This window comes from Ictalurus punctatus, unplaced genomic scaffold (assembly GCF_001660625.3).
Source record: "Ictalurus punctatus breed USDA103 unplaced genomic scaffold, Coco_2.0 Super-Scaffold_100046, whole genome shotgun sequence".
Lineage (NCBI taxonomy): Eukaryota > Metazoa > Chordata > Actinopteri > Siluriformes > Ictaluridae > Ictalurus > Ictalurus punctatus.
Genome location: NW_026521087.1, coordinates 5,443,331 through 5,457,481, shown reverse-complemented (window position 1 = coordinate 5,457,481; position 14,151 = coordinate 5,443,331). Strand labels below are relative to the sequence as shown.

Below are 14,151 nucleotides of genomic sequence, written 5' to 3'. Positions count from 1 at the left end.
ATGGGGGCAAACTTTCAGTGCCTTTTTTTGTTTATTTAAAATAAAATCCACAAACTGAGTGTTACAAATATAAATTCAGACTAAAACTTTACACAGATGTTTGTCCAAAACAGAAAAGAACCCAATACATACATACATACATACATACATATATATACATACATTATATATATAAAAAATTTTAGGACTGTAGTTTAATTCGGTGCTTTTTGTGCATCCATAAAAATATAATGCATAAGTACTTATATAATATAAATGTTTAAATGTATTAAGTTGGTGTTAAATCTACTCATGTCACGAACTACATTTCCCATCCTGCACTGCAGCCACAAACATCTCTGCCATGTACTGCAAATCCCAGATCACACACCTGCATTAAATTCACAGCACAATCACAGCCACAGTATAAAGACTTTCAATTCACTCACAGATTGTGCAGTATATGCTCCATTCCTCGTGTTTGTGACCATTGCACTGTATTATTTAAATATTGAGACCTGTGTTTCGTATACATTGTATTACATGTCCATAGCACACTGTATATAATATATATTTGTATATTTTCACACATTACTTTATTCTATTCAACAGTCTACGGTTCAGAAAAATAACAAGTCACTCAAACTACACTGCTGCAAAGAGACTGTAACTGAACTAAACTAACAAACATGTCACTGCAGTGAGACCCACATCAGCACAACAACAGGCCACATCAACAGCAAAAGAAACCACCACGTAACATGCAACACTGTCCGATCCAGACACATGTAATCCATGCAAATCCTAATTCAACATTAACTATTCATCTTATTCTAATGTGAAGGACTCAACACATCTGGAATAGACAGAAAATGTGTTACAAAAAGTTTGAAAATAAGTGTAGACTAATATTACCATCAAATCTTACTAATTATTCATCACTGGACATAGGCACTGTTTAAAGAGAAATATACAGCAAATTATTCATCATTGTGCAACACAAATACCTCACGCCAAAAGAACTCACGCTTACACTGCTCAACTTAGTAAAACAGCAGTTACATTATTATTATTATTATTATTATTATTATTATTATTATTATTATTATGTATTTATTTATTTATTTTTTGATTTGAGTTCATTGCAATCATGACGCAAGTGACCAGTTGGCATGGCAACATCAGGGCACGTAAAGATTTATAGACACATACAGGAATCAAAGATACACAAATTAGTGATTGTTATTCCAGCTCTTTTCAGTGAGTCAGTTCATTTGGCTCAGCAATAAACTCCCAAATGACTCTTCATTCAGTACGACTAATGACTTTTTTATAATTCAGCCAAATTTAGCAATATTTGGACCCATGATTAGTCTGTGTGCACATATATCACTTAACTTGTTCAGTGTAGGATAATTATACTAACCTTTAATTGTACATCATTTTGGATTATGTTTTGCATCAAACCTTAAATAATATAAAAACAGACATTATTACCCATGTGTATTAAGTGTTTTATTTAGCTTGATCTATCCAAAACTCAAACCATTCCAAACAAACCACACTCACTACACTGCTGGACTACAGGTAACAGCAGCGCACCCCTCACTCACGTACTCCAGTTTTAATCGAAGGTTCACATTTCAAATTCCTGTTGGAATCTTTCTGACCATGTTCATGTACAGTTTGTACAAGATTTAATTCCACTTATTCCTACTGATTATTGTGAAATGTTTAACAGAGGTACAGTATATTTTGAGATGTTTACATAACCTTTGAAAATAAATTATTGGTTTTAACTTTGCTTTCTGTTTCTGTTGTAGATTTTTAGCTTATTTATTAAATGATCTGGCAGACAGAAAATGGGAGTGAGAAACTTTTGGTAGGTTTAGTATTGAGCCATAAGTTTTTAAAAAAATAATGTTGCAGTGGCACGAAGCTCAGTAGAATTTTCTGCCATAAGTTTAATTTCCCCAAAGTTCTATGATTTTGCTGTAGCAGTGACATTGATTTGGGACATCCATCCATCCAGCCATCCATTTTCTGTACCGTGTATCCTACACAGGGTCGTGGGGGAGCGTGGAGCCTATCCCAGGGGACTTGGGGCACAAGACAGGGGACAGCCCTGGATAGGGTGCCAACCTGTTGCAGGGCACAATTGCACACACACTCACACACATTCACACACTACGGATCATTTGGAAATGCCAATCATCCTACAACACGTCTTTGAATTGGGGAGGAAACCAGATCACCTGAAGGAAACCCCCGAAGCATGGGGAGAGCATGCAAACTCCATGCATATGATAGTTGTTGTTATTGTTATTATTGTTGTTATTATTATTATTATTATTATTATTATTATTATTATGAGGATCCTGTTGTGGAGAGGCTTTTCCAGCCTGTCTCTCTACCACACCTTAAAGCATCTTAACATCACAGGACAACAAATGAAAAGAACTATCAGGAACACCACAGAGGCTGCTGAGAGAGCTTCAAGAAGGCTCTGGAGGATGATCAGCAATTTGGACACAGGCCAGGTCCAGGGAGTCTTAGGATTAAAGACCCGAAACACCCAGTGACTCCAGGTCCCATCACTAATGTGTCCAAAAGCACATTGCAAGATGTATGAAAAAAACATGATAATATTAATAATAAAATTAATTCATTAATTCCATAAAAATCAGAAAAGTTGGCTGGACTAGAAAAAACATGCACAATGACCATCCAAGCTGTTTTTTTATTTTATTTTTATTTTATTAATTACATTATTTTTGCAGACCTAGCAGATACAGCCAGGTTCATAAATATTTGGACATTGGCAAAGTTATTGTTTTTAAAAACATATATTTTTACCACAGTATATTGGAGTGGAAATAAAATAATATCAATATTCATTCTTTCATTCCAACTCCAATATACTGTGTTCGACAGCTAAAATAATAACTTTGTCAAGTAACGTAGAGGAAACATTAGCATTGTCTGAAAAGAAATTATATAATTTTTTAAATCTATATATTGTGTTAAAAACAAATTCTGCCACTTTAAAAAAAATGAATTTTCATGAATCTCATGAAAATGAATCACATGTAAATGAATCAACGTAAATGAATCACATGAAAATGTATCACTTGAATATGAATCTCATGAAAATGAATCATACGTAAATGAATCACATGTAAATAAACCATATGAAAATGAATAAATAAATTAAAGACTTTAAAAAAAAAATTGTCTAAATGTAAGACGTTTTAGGTGAGGTTAACTATTGGGGGTTGGAGGATCAGTTTAGAGAGCATATTATTTGTTTCTGATGGTTAAGTTCAGGGTTAGGGTTGCGCCCTAAGTTTCAACATTGGAAAAAGGAGTTTTTATTGGTTAAAAATTAGGTGATTAGAGTTTATTGTTTGGGTAAGCCCCTAGATTTCAAGATAAAAAATGGTTTTAATGGTTGGAATAGAAGTTCTAATTGGGTTTAAGGGTACTGGATCTATGTTCCCCTATTGTCCAACTTGTACAGATGAAATTTAATCTGGCCCAAATTTAGGGCCGAACCAGGAAAAAGTTCCATTAATTTTGTCCATGTTCCCTCTCAGATCCTCCTTCCTATTGATTACTCCCCTCCCCCCTGAGAAGAAATGCCTTTCTCTCTATTAATATATACCCCCACACACATTTTATATATAATATTATATTATATTTATATTTTTGTGTCACGATATGGAGGTTGAGACGGATGCAAGTGCAGATTTTTCAAGTTTAACAAAGAACTAAACAAAATACAAAAGACACTGACATTGGGGCAAATCACTGTGGCAAAGACTAAACATAAACCAAAGAGAAAAACACAGCACCAGGGACAAAGATAAAGAAAGACAAACGTGAGACAAAGAGTGCAGTGAAAACCGGCTAAATACACAAGTGCTTACCAGGAATGTGATCCAGGTGCAGGTGGTCATGTGATGCAGTGGCTGCTGGGAACTGTAGTTCAGATTTCCTTCTCTGATTACATGACATAATGGTGTATGGTGTAATATGTGGTAATGTACGGGTATTACTCTGTGCATGTGTGTGTGTTTATACAGAGGCTGAATGTGTTGGCCACTCTGGTTCAGGGTAACTTACCCAAAATACATCAGAGCATCATCACAGCTCTCATTACTGTGGATGTCCACGCCAGAGACATCGTCACGGAGCTCGTCAATGAAAGGGTACAGATGGCTACACACCTTCTCTTCAGAGCAAAGGGAATCATGGGTGTGGTCAGATCTGATTGGTCAGAAGCTGTTAATAAATCTTTTAAAAATAACTGCAGCTCTGACAGCAGTGCATATGCAAATCAGTTCCCAGGTTTATACAGTATGAATGCACTCATTATAAACTACCACGCTATATCGTCAGCGAGAATGCCCAGTTCGTATACAATGAGATCGTATATATATGACATGTCTTTGTGTATGTGTTCACGTAGGTGGACTCGAGCAGTAACTTTGAGCAGCAGAGGCAGCTGTGCTAATACTGGGACGTGGATCTGGATTACTGCGTGGCCAGAATGGCTCTGTATCAGTACGTCTACGGATATGAGTACCTGGGAGCCTGCCTCCGTCTGGTCATCATCCCGCTCACAGTAAAGACATGTTAACAATACGTTAAGAATTCATAATGCATAATGTAGTGTAGTGCATGTTATTATAATAATATTTATTTAAATACTATGCGTAATGCATTACGGAGGTTTTATAACATGCTTCGAATGCGTTTATCGCTCCTTATAGGCGTGTGAAAGATCTTCTTGGAAATGACATGCTTGTGCTTGTTTGTTAATTATTTTTAGGACCGATGCTACCTGTGTCTGATGCGTAACACCTCGAATAACATGTGTGTAGAAGGTGTGAGCTTGATCCTTTCACCGTTAGCCAGACAGAGCGTCTTGTTGTTGCCCAACACGGAGGTAATTTTCTCAATCCACAGGCACGTCCACAGGTACGTCACTCACCACCCACTTGTGCGTGTCGGCGATGTCACTGCCGACGGACGGTTTGATGGCACTCCACTCCCGTGTGAGAGGGTCGTCTTTACCATACAGCTCGTCCATGCTCACTGACTGCGGGTTGAGCACGTAGGTCTCGATGGGCTTGTATAAGGGATTCACCTCGCAGCCCTCTGTCTCGTGGAGGGTGCGCAGTGCGTCAGTGAGGGCACGGTACACTGTGGTCTTACCGCCTCTTGTAGGGCCCACCAGCAAGACCCCCTGGTGCACCAGCATGGTCTCGTACAACTGGATCACCTTGGCGGTCATGCTGGAGACGGGCTGCAGGGAGAGGGTGCATAGAGCTGCCTCGATGTTTGACTGAAGAGCGCCGTAGTCATGCTCGGGGACGCCCACACAGGAAAGAGGTCCGACAGAATACCGCTAAACGCACACAAGAAGGATTGGATAGACTCGATTGACACTAGGTTCAAGATTTTCAGATTATGGATGTTCAGATGTTCCAGGATTCTTTACTTTTCATCTGGTATAACATTACAAGGTGCTAATGTTATATACTTTAAATGCTTAAAAAAAGTTATATAGTATATAATTACAGCTTTTTAGTTGCAAAGAATTTGCAAATGTCAGTTAATTGTATTTCCTAATTTGTCTTGGAATTTCCTCCTAGAGCCTGATTCCAGTGATCCTGTGATAATGACCTTTGATACTCCATATGTAAGCTTTGGCATTCTTTACTATTTATCAGTTTATCTGCCCACATCTTTACCAGAATTTTCAATCTCTCCCTGGCCCAAGCAGTCATCCCGTCCTGCCTAAAATCAGCCACAATCATTCCAGTGCCAAAGAAGTCGCCCACCACTAGCCTGAATGATTATCGTCCTGTGGCCCTCACTCCAGTTATCATGAAGTGCTTTGAGAGATTGGTTCTTCAGCACATCAAGGACTACCTCCCCCCAGATTTCGATCCTTTTCAATTTGCTTATCATGCAAACAGATCCACAGAGGATGTTATCGCCCTAGCTGTCCACTACGTGTTGAGACATCTAGAGCAGCAACAGAGCTACGTACGGATGCTTTTTGTGGATTACAGTTCGGCTTTTAATACAATAATTCCGGACATTCTTGTCACCAAATTGGTCACTCTTGGCCTCCCCCGCCTCACGTGTGCCTGGATAAAGGACTTTCTCACCAACCGGTCCCAGACAGTGTGACTCGGGCCCCACCTCTCCTCCACACGCACGTTGAGCACAGGTTCTCCACAGGGCTGTGTGCTGAGCCCCCTCCTGTACTGTCTCTACACATATGACTGTAGACCAGTCCACAACAACAATCTTATCATCAAATTTGCTGATGACACCACAGTGGTCGGACTTATCTCAAAAGGAGAGGAGGCAGCCTACAGAGAGGAAGTCCTAAACTTGGCAGCCTGGTGTTCAAAGAACAATCTGACTCTAAACACCAAGAAAACCAAGGAACTTATTGTAGACTTCAGAAAACACAACACGGAGCTGGCCCCCCTCTTCATTAATGGTGAGTGTGTGGAGAAGGTCCACACCGTCCGGGTTCTTGGCGTCCTTATCTCTGCAAACATCTCCTGGACGGACAACATCACAGCGGTTATCAAGAAGGCTCAAACGCGGCTACACTTCCTGAGGGTTCTCAGGAAGTACAATCTGGACTCCAATCTGCTGCTGATCTTCTACCGCTCGTCCGACGGGAGCTTGCTGACATACTGTATCACGGTGTGGTATGGTAGCTGCACCGCAGCAGACAGGGAGAGGCTTCAGAGGGTAGTAAGAGCAGCACAGAAGATTATTGGCTGCCCTCTCCCCTCCCTGATGGATATTTACACTTCCCGTTGCCTCAGCAGAGGAAAAACTATCATTAAGGACAGTTCTCACCCTGGCTTTGATCTGTTCAATCTGTTGCCCTCAGGGAGACGTTACAGGTGCATCAAAACAAGGACTAGTAGATTTAAGAATAGTTTCTTCCCGAAAGCTATTACCATGATAAACAAACACATGTACTGAGTCCACAGCATATGTATATATTGTCTCAAAACTGTGCATTTCATAGTACCTCCCCCATCCACCCCAATATCTATCTATCTTGCATATCTATCTTGCATATCTTGTATATCTTGTTTATTTATTTTGTTTATTTATCTTGTTTATTTATCTGTGTATTATCTGTTTATTCTTCTTGTGAATTGAATGTATATGTTTGCACGGAACAAAAAGGAGTGGCTCTTAATTTCATTGTACATATGTATAGTGACAAAGGCATTCATTCATTCATTCATTTATTTTATTTTAAGTTCTGCGTCATCCTTGAGTAACTTGGGCAGGTTGGAGTATCGTAGCGCTCTAATCAACACCACGTTCTCACTCAGGTGTGGGTTCTCTCGCATCAGAGACCTGAAACACACACACACACACACACACACACACACACACACACACACACACACACACACACACACACACACACACACACACACACACACACACACACACACACACACACACACACACACACACACACACACACACACACGCTCGATTTATTCCAGCAAGCCATCTGTTACATTTATAGATAGTTTTAATTAACAATTTAGAAAAAACAACGGATGAATCTAATCTAATCTAACCTAATCTGTTCACCCTGTTCGTAGACGGACATACCCGGCCATGACGATAACAGAGTTGACGACTCTCATGCTGAAGTCGTAGTGGTCCTGCCGGGAAAGCTGCTTGCTGCACAGCTTATACAGCTGAATCATCTTCTTCGCTAGAGTCTCACTGGACTTGAAGCCCTCAGCTCACAAGTCCACCTACAGCAAAAAAGACAACGTGAAACAGTTCTGTAACACGCCAGAATACATCCGTTATTGCGTTCATTACATAATGTAATGAATGACGGCACCCGAGCACACCTCTGCGATGATGGCGTGGTCGGGCACAATCATGGAGACGGATCTCAAGCGGCCTCCAGGTTGTCCCAGAGCTCGGACCTGCCTGCGTAGCCTGGGTACATCGTGATTAAGGCAGCTTCCTACAAATGGAAGCAAGGGAAATGATAATGATTCAAACCCTTGCTAATATTCTGAAATCGATTGCAACACTGAGTGAGTCTGTTCCAAGAATCGATTCAGCACAAATCTCGAATTAAAGGTTAGGGGAACAACCCACAATATTAAGTACATAGGATCATTATCATGATTAACAGGGTGATTCCTAATACCTGGTGTCAATTTGTAGATACCAGGTAATGGGAATAGAGTCGATTCAAAGGAATCAAGCTTTGGAGTCGACTCTATAGTCATTGGGAACATGGAGTCAACTCCAAAGCTTGATTGTGGGGGAAGCTTGACTGAAGAACCTTGATTTCTCAGTTTGGGAACAATCCCAAAGAAATAGTCGGGAGACGCAGAGCGTTTGGCATCGTTGTGACAAACGCTGATTCTCACAGCTTTTTTTTTAGTTTTTAATTACTCAACAACTAAGACACAAACCCCTCATTTATTCCTTCACTTTCATCTTTCACTACTTTTTTTATTTTACATTTTGTTCTGATTCTTTCCCCCTGAATGTCTGGCTAGAACTTTCTGGAACTGGGAGCTAATGCTAAATTTAATGTTCTGTTAGAAAAGACAGCTTGATGTGTGGTTTCATTAAATTCATTCAATTTAAATATCTTGTCTTTCTAAGAAAAACTGCTGATTATGCAATGCACTATACCATATTCATGAGAAAGTAGAATTTTGTATTTGTTATTTGACGTTTGTGTAAATTCAATACGTCGTTTTCAGCTAGTGATTAAAGAATTGGTTCATGAGTCATCTTTGTCAGATATGCTGGTGGCACTTTCTGATTTTAGTCATTTAACCATTCAAAAGAGTTATTTGTGTGTGGAACAGTTTTGCATTGCACCCACGAATACCTGCAACCTGGAATGGAAAATAAGATTTATTTTGTTCCAACACCTTTGTTGTTGTTGTTGTTGCTCCAAAACTGAAAAGTGTTACAATGGAAGCAGAAGTAAGTGTAGCTTCTTAAATTGTGTAGTGTAACGCGGTGTTTTTCAATCTTTTTTGAGCCATGTCAAATGTCAATGTCAAAACTTTGTTGGCCGGAATGGGGAATTCCTTGGCAGCAGTCAACCAAAAACTGTCCAAAGGAAGTTCAGCAAATCTTAGCTTTAAACCACGATCTTGTTTCAGTTCAGTTAGTTCCTCCTGCTCCTGTAAGGTCATGTCCTTTCCAACAGCAGTCAAGGCATTCAGTGGAGGCTGAAGAGAAATAAAATGACAACTTCTCCTCAAGAGTTTACAGATGTTTACCTATTACCTCGCACAGTGCAGCAGGGTGATCTTGCCGTTCCTCTGTGAGTGGGAACATCTCAAGGTTGGCATTTTGCATATGTTGTTGCCAGAGGTGCACCTTTAAATGGAATCCATTTATTTTATCCATGCTTGTAAGCAGGTTCTCATTTCGGCCCTGCATCCGTGTGTTCGGTTCATTCAGATGATGAAATATATCTGCCAGGTATGCCAGCTTTGCACACCACTCATCACTTGCAAACAGATTTGAGTATTCAGACCTCTCATTTGTCAGAAACACTTTAAGTTCCTCCCGCAGCTCATACACACGGGCCAGCAACTTGTCACGCTACAACCATCGGACCTCCGTATGGAGCAATAAGGCTTTATGCTCCGCTCACATTTCCTCACGCAAAGATGCAAATATACCTTTTCAAAGGTCGTGTCTTTACAAAGTTCCCTATGTGCACAACATCATCCACCACAGGAACTAGTTCTGCTGGTAAAGTCTTTGCAACGAAGGCCTCACGGTGCAGAAAACAGTGTGTAACAATAAGATCTGGGTTTCTTTCCTTCACTCTGCTAACGAAGCCTTAGGTGTGCCCGACCATGGCTGCAGCTCCATCAGTGCAAACACTTGTGCAATTTTCCCACTTAAGTCCTCCCTGGTCAAGATATTCCGATTTGACCCAAAAAATTTCCTCTCCTGTTGTTTTTTCTGGCAGTGCCGTACAAAATAGGAAGTTTTCTCTAATGGCATCTCCATCCACAAAACGCACATTGGCCAAGAGCTGAAAATAGCCGTAGACTCATCAAGTTGCAACGCAAATTTCCTACAAGATACGTATCTTTTCCAAAACATGGCTTTCGATGTCTGTAGACATGTCATCAGTACGTCTGGCGATTGTGTTATCTGAGAGCAGGAGTTTAGATATGTCTTTAACCGCGTCAGGGCCGAGCATCTCGATGACAGTGTCTTTGCGGGCAGGTAGTATTAACGTCTCTGCCACAGTGTGGGACTTTTTTCATTTAGCTACAAGTTCAGCAACTAGCTTTGAGGGCTTTCTAATTTACCTTTGTGGTTTTTCTCATTAATATTGCCTGTTTCGGTGTTTTCACGCAGACAAACAAGATAGTCCATCGGCTTGTTTTGAAGCGACGGGTGTTTCGCTTGGAGATAGCGTTTAAGCTTGCTTGGCACCATGGCGCTATTGGACTGCTTCTCGCCACACACCAAGCATAATGGAGTCGGGGTCATCTCATTGCTGGTGAAAGTAAATCCTAACGAAAGAGAACTTTCGCTGTATTGCCTCGAGCTCACCGTCTTTGCTTTCTTTTTACCACCACTCATACTAGGCCCTTCACCTGGGTCACAATCTTGTCCAGGGCCCAGTTCGGAGTTTGCATTTTTCCTTTTTAAAAACTTCTCCATCACTGCCACCACGACCTGTCGCATGCATCACTAATTCTCTTGTCTCTAAGAAGGTAGGAGACAATTACCTGCTGCCACCCGGACGAATATTACATTACTCTGCCAGTCACTATATTACAGCACAGACACTCAACAATGGCTTATTATTTGCAGATAATAATGAATAAATTTTAATAAAAAAGAATTTTAAGACTAAGTGAAATTGGACAATTTCTCAAGGCACGCCTGACGATCTCTCACGACACACTAGTGTGCCACGGCACAGTGGTTGAAAAACACTGCTCTACGGTATGTAGACTGTATTACATGCGTGTTGAGCAGAGAGGAGATATTATAATATTATACAGTATCTGGAAATATAGTGTGTGACTGCTGCTGAAATAAGGAAAAGACTTAGGATTCTCCTTTTCAAATCTGAAACCAAATTGCTGAACAGCACAATACTTACCTGAACAGCACACTCTGCGAAGTCTTTAGTAATTTAAACTAAGCATTGGTGGTTCAGTGGTAGAATTCTCGCCTGCCACGCGGGAGGCCCGGGTCCAATTCCCGGCTAATGCAGAAGTGAGTTTTGAAAGTTAAGCCTTCACCAAAAGAACATTACAAGCGTTATCATTTCTGCCCAAACTAGACCAACTCCATGCTGCTGAAATATACAAGAGACTTAGGATGCTCCTTTTCTATTTTGAAACCAAACTGTTTAATCAGAACAATACTTAATGAAAAGCACACTCTGCATTGTCCTTAATCCTTTAAGATAAGCATTGGTGGTTCAGTGGTCAAATTCTGACCGACCACGCGTGAGGCCGGGGTTCGATTCCCAGCCACTCATGGCTGAGATTTGAATATTGAGCCTTCACCCAAAGAACTCTACAAGCCTTATCAATTCTGTCCAAAAAAAGGGTAGCAGACACAGTCCACGTTGCTCAAATATACAAGAGCCTTAGGATGCTCCTTGTCAATTTTGAAACCAAATTGCTGAGTCAGCACAATACTTACCTGGAAAGCGCCCTCTGTGAAGTCCGGGTTAGATTCCAGGCCAATGCACAACTGAGTTTTGGAGACGTTTGTGTTGCTTGAGCCTTCACCCAAAGCACTTCACAAGCCTTATCAATTCCGCCCAAAACTAGGGTAAAGGACAAACTCCATGCTGCTGAAATATGGAAGAGATTCTCCTTTAGAATTTTAAACCAAATTGCTGAAGCAGCACAGTACTCAGTTTTAAATCGCACTCTGCGAAGTCCATGGATTTTTAAGATAAGCATTGGTGGTTCAGTGGTAGAATTCTCACCTGCCACGCGGGGGCCAGTCACACGTAGGTGTAGAGCGCTGACTAGCCAATAGAAAGCGAGGATAATCCAGGAGGAGGGTCGGACGAACCTAACGTAAAAACATTGGTTCAAATATTTATATTATATTATCTGTTACATATTGTATCTATGTAATTTTTTAAAAGCGGCATTGTCAACATTTACTATTCCGATACTCATAACATAAATAAATATATAAAAAGAATTTACTTAGTTATGCATGTTTTGTAAAGTAAAATTATTGTCACTGATTCTTTTAAAATAACTTGACAGGTTTCATATTAGAGCAAAAGATCAAAGACCCAAAATTTAATTATACAACTATTGAAAAGATACACATCTACTCTAATATATTCTAACTTAATCTAACATAACTGTGTGATCTGCTCAATTGTTACCAAAAGACTTAAAACAAATAAAAAGAAATAAACAAAAAGAGATGAAAGCCGAAAAAATAAAGCCAATAAAGTATTAACTGGTTTACGCGGTAGCGGAGGCAATTCAAAATGTAGATCTTCAAAAAAAAAAAAGAAAAAAAAAGAAAACACCAAGCTTCGGAACAGCACCATGGAATCAACATGTGGCGAAAAATATATTGCATCCGTAGTGATAAGGACTACCACTGAGAATTAACTGGAGAAGTTAAGGAAAGTTGAGCATAACTACTTTCAGCTAACTACCCTGACAGCAATGGGATTTGAACCCACACCCCCAAAGAGACTGGAGCCTAAATTCAGCGCCTTGGACCACTCGGCCACACTACCCCAGGCTGACATGGTGGTAAACCCGTTCGTGGTAAGAAGGTGACCTAGTCATTCCGCTGGACAACAAGAAATCTGGCATGGGCGCGACAAATGGGCTGTTGTGAGACTCAAGTGTCTTTCACTTAACCAGCTCTGCCGGAGACATCTAACCATTTCCAGCTGAAGACAGAGCTAAGGCGTGGTCTTTTGGACGCGATTCGTCTAGGCTTAAGACCCCATGGTCCACGGTCACATCGGTAGTGTTTGCGGAAGAGCTCTTCTGCTATGACCTTACATCCCACTTACGGTGGTGCTTGAAGGTTTGTGAACCCTTTAGATCTTTCTATACATCTTCATTACCAGGACCTAAAACATCATAAGATTTTCACACAAGTATTAAAAGTAGATAAAGAGAACCTAATTAAAGAAACCAGACAAAAATATTACACATGGTCATTTATTTATTGATGAAAATGATCCAATACTGCATACCTGTGAGTGGCAAAAGTATGTGAACCTTTGCTTTCAGTATCTGGTGTGACCTCGGTGTGCAGCAACAACTGCAAACAAACGTTTCCGGTAAACTGTTGATCAGTCCTGCACGTCAGCTTGCAGGAATTTTAGCCCATCCCTCATTATAGTACAGTTTCATCTCTAGGATGTGGGTGGGTTTCCTCACATGAGGTGCTTGCTTCAGGTCCTTCCACAGCATTTCTATTGGATTAAGGTCAGGACCTTAACTTGGCCATTCCAAAACATTGACTTTATTCTTCTTTAACCATTCTTTGGTAGAACGACTTGTGTGCTTAGGGTTGCTGTCTTGCTGCACGGCCCACTTTCTCTTGAGATCCAGTTTACGGACAGATGTCCTGACATTTTCTTTTAGAATTTGCTGGTATTATTCAGAGTTCATTGGTCCATCAATGATGTCAAGCCGTCCTGGCCCAGATGCAGCGAAACAGGCCCAAACTGTAATGCTACCACCACCATTTTTCAGAAATGGGATACGGGTCTTATGCTGGAATGCAGTGTTTTCCTTCCCCCAAACATAACCCTTCTCATTTAAACCAAAAAGTTCTAGTTTGGTCTCACCTGTCCACAAAACGTTTTTTTCGAGTAGCCTTGTGTCTTGTCCATGTGATCTTTAGCAAACTGCATGCAGGAAGCAATGTTCTTTATGGAAAGCAGTGGCTTTCTCCTTGCAATCCTGCCATGCACACCATTGTTGTTCAGTGTACTCATTATGGTGGACTCAGGAACATTAACATTTGCCTACGCGAGAGAGGCCTTTAGTGGCTTAGAAGTTACCCTGGGATCCGTTGTGACCTCGTGGACAATTACATGTCTTGCTCTTGGAGTGATCTTTGTTGGTT

At 40.6% G+C, this 14,151-nt stretch overlaps 2 non-coding genes across 2 annotated transcripts; one reads left to right on the top strand and one right to left on the bottom strand.

Annotated features, from left to right (window-relative positions):
- The first annotated feature begins 11,215 nt into the window (after positions 1-11,215).
- trnag-gcc (transfer RNA glycine (anticodon GCC)) lies at positions 11,216-11,286 on the top strand. Its single transcript has one exon. It is a non-coding gene; the product is annotated as a tRNA-Gly (tRNA).
- A 1,431-nt stretch (positions 11,287-12,717) lies between these two features.
- On the bottom strand, positions 12,718-12,799 carry trnal-uag (transfer RNA leucine (anticodon UAG)). Its single transcript has one exon. It is a non-coding gene; the product is annotated as a tRNA-Leu (tRNA).
- Between the last annotated feature and the right edge of the window lie 1,352 nt (positions 12,800-14,151).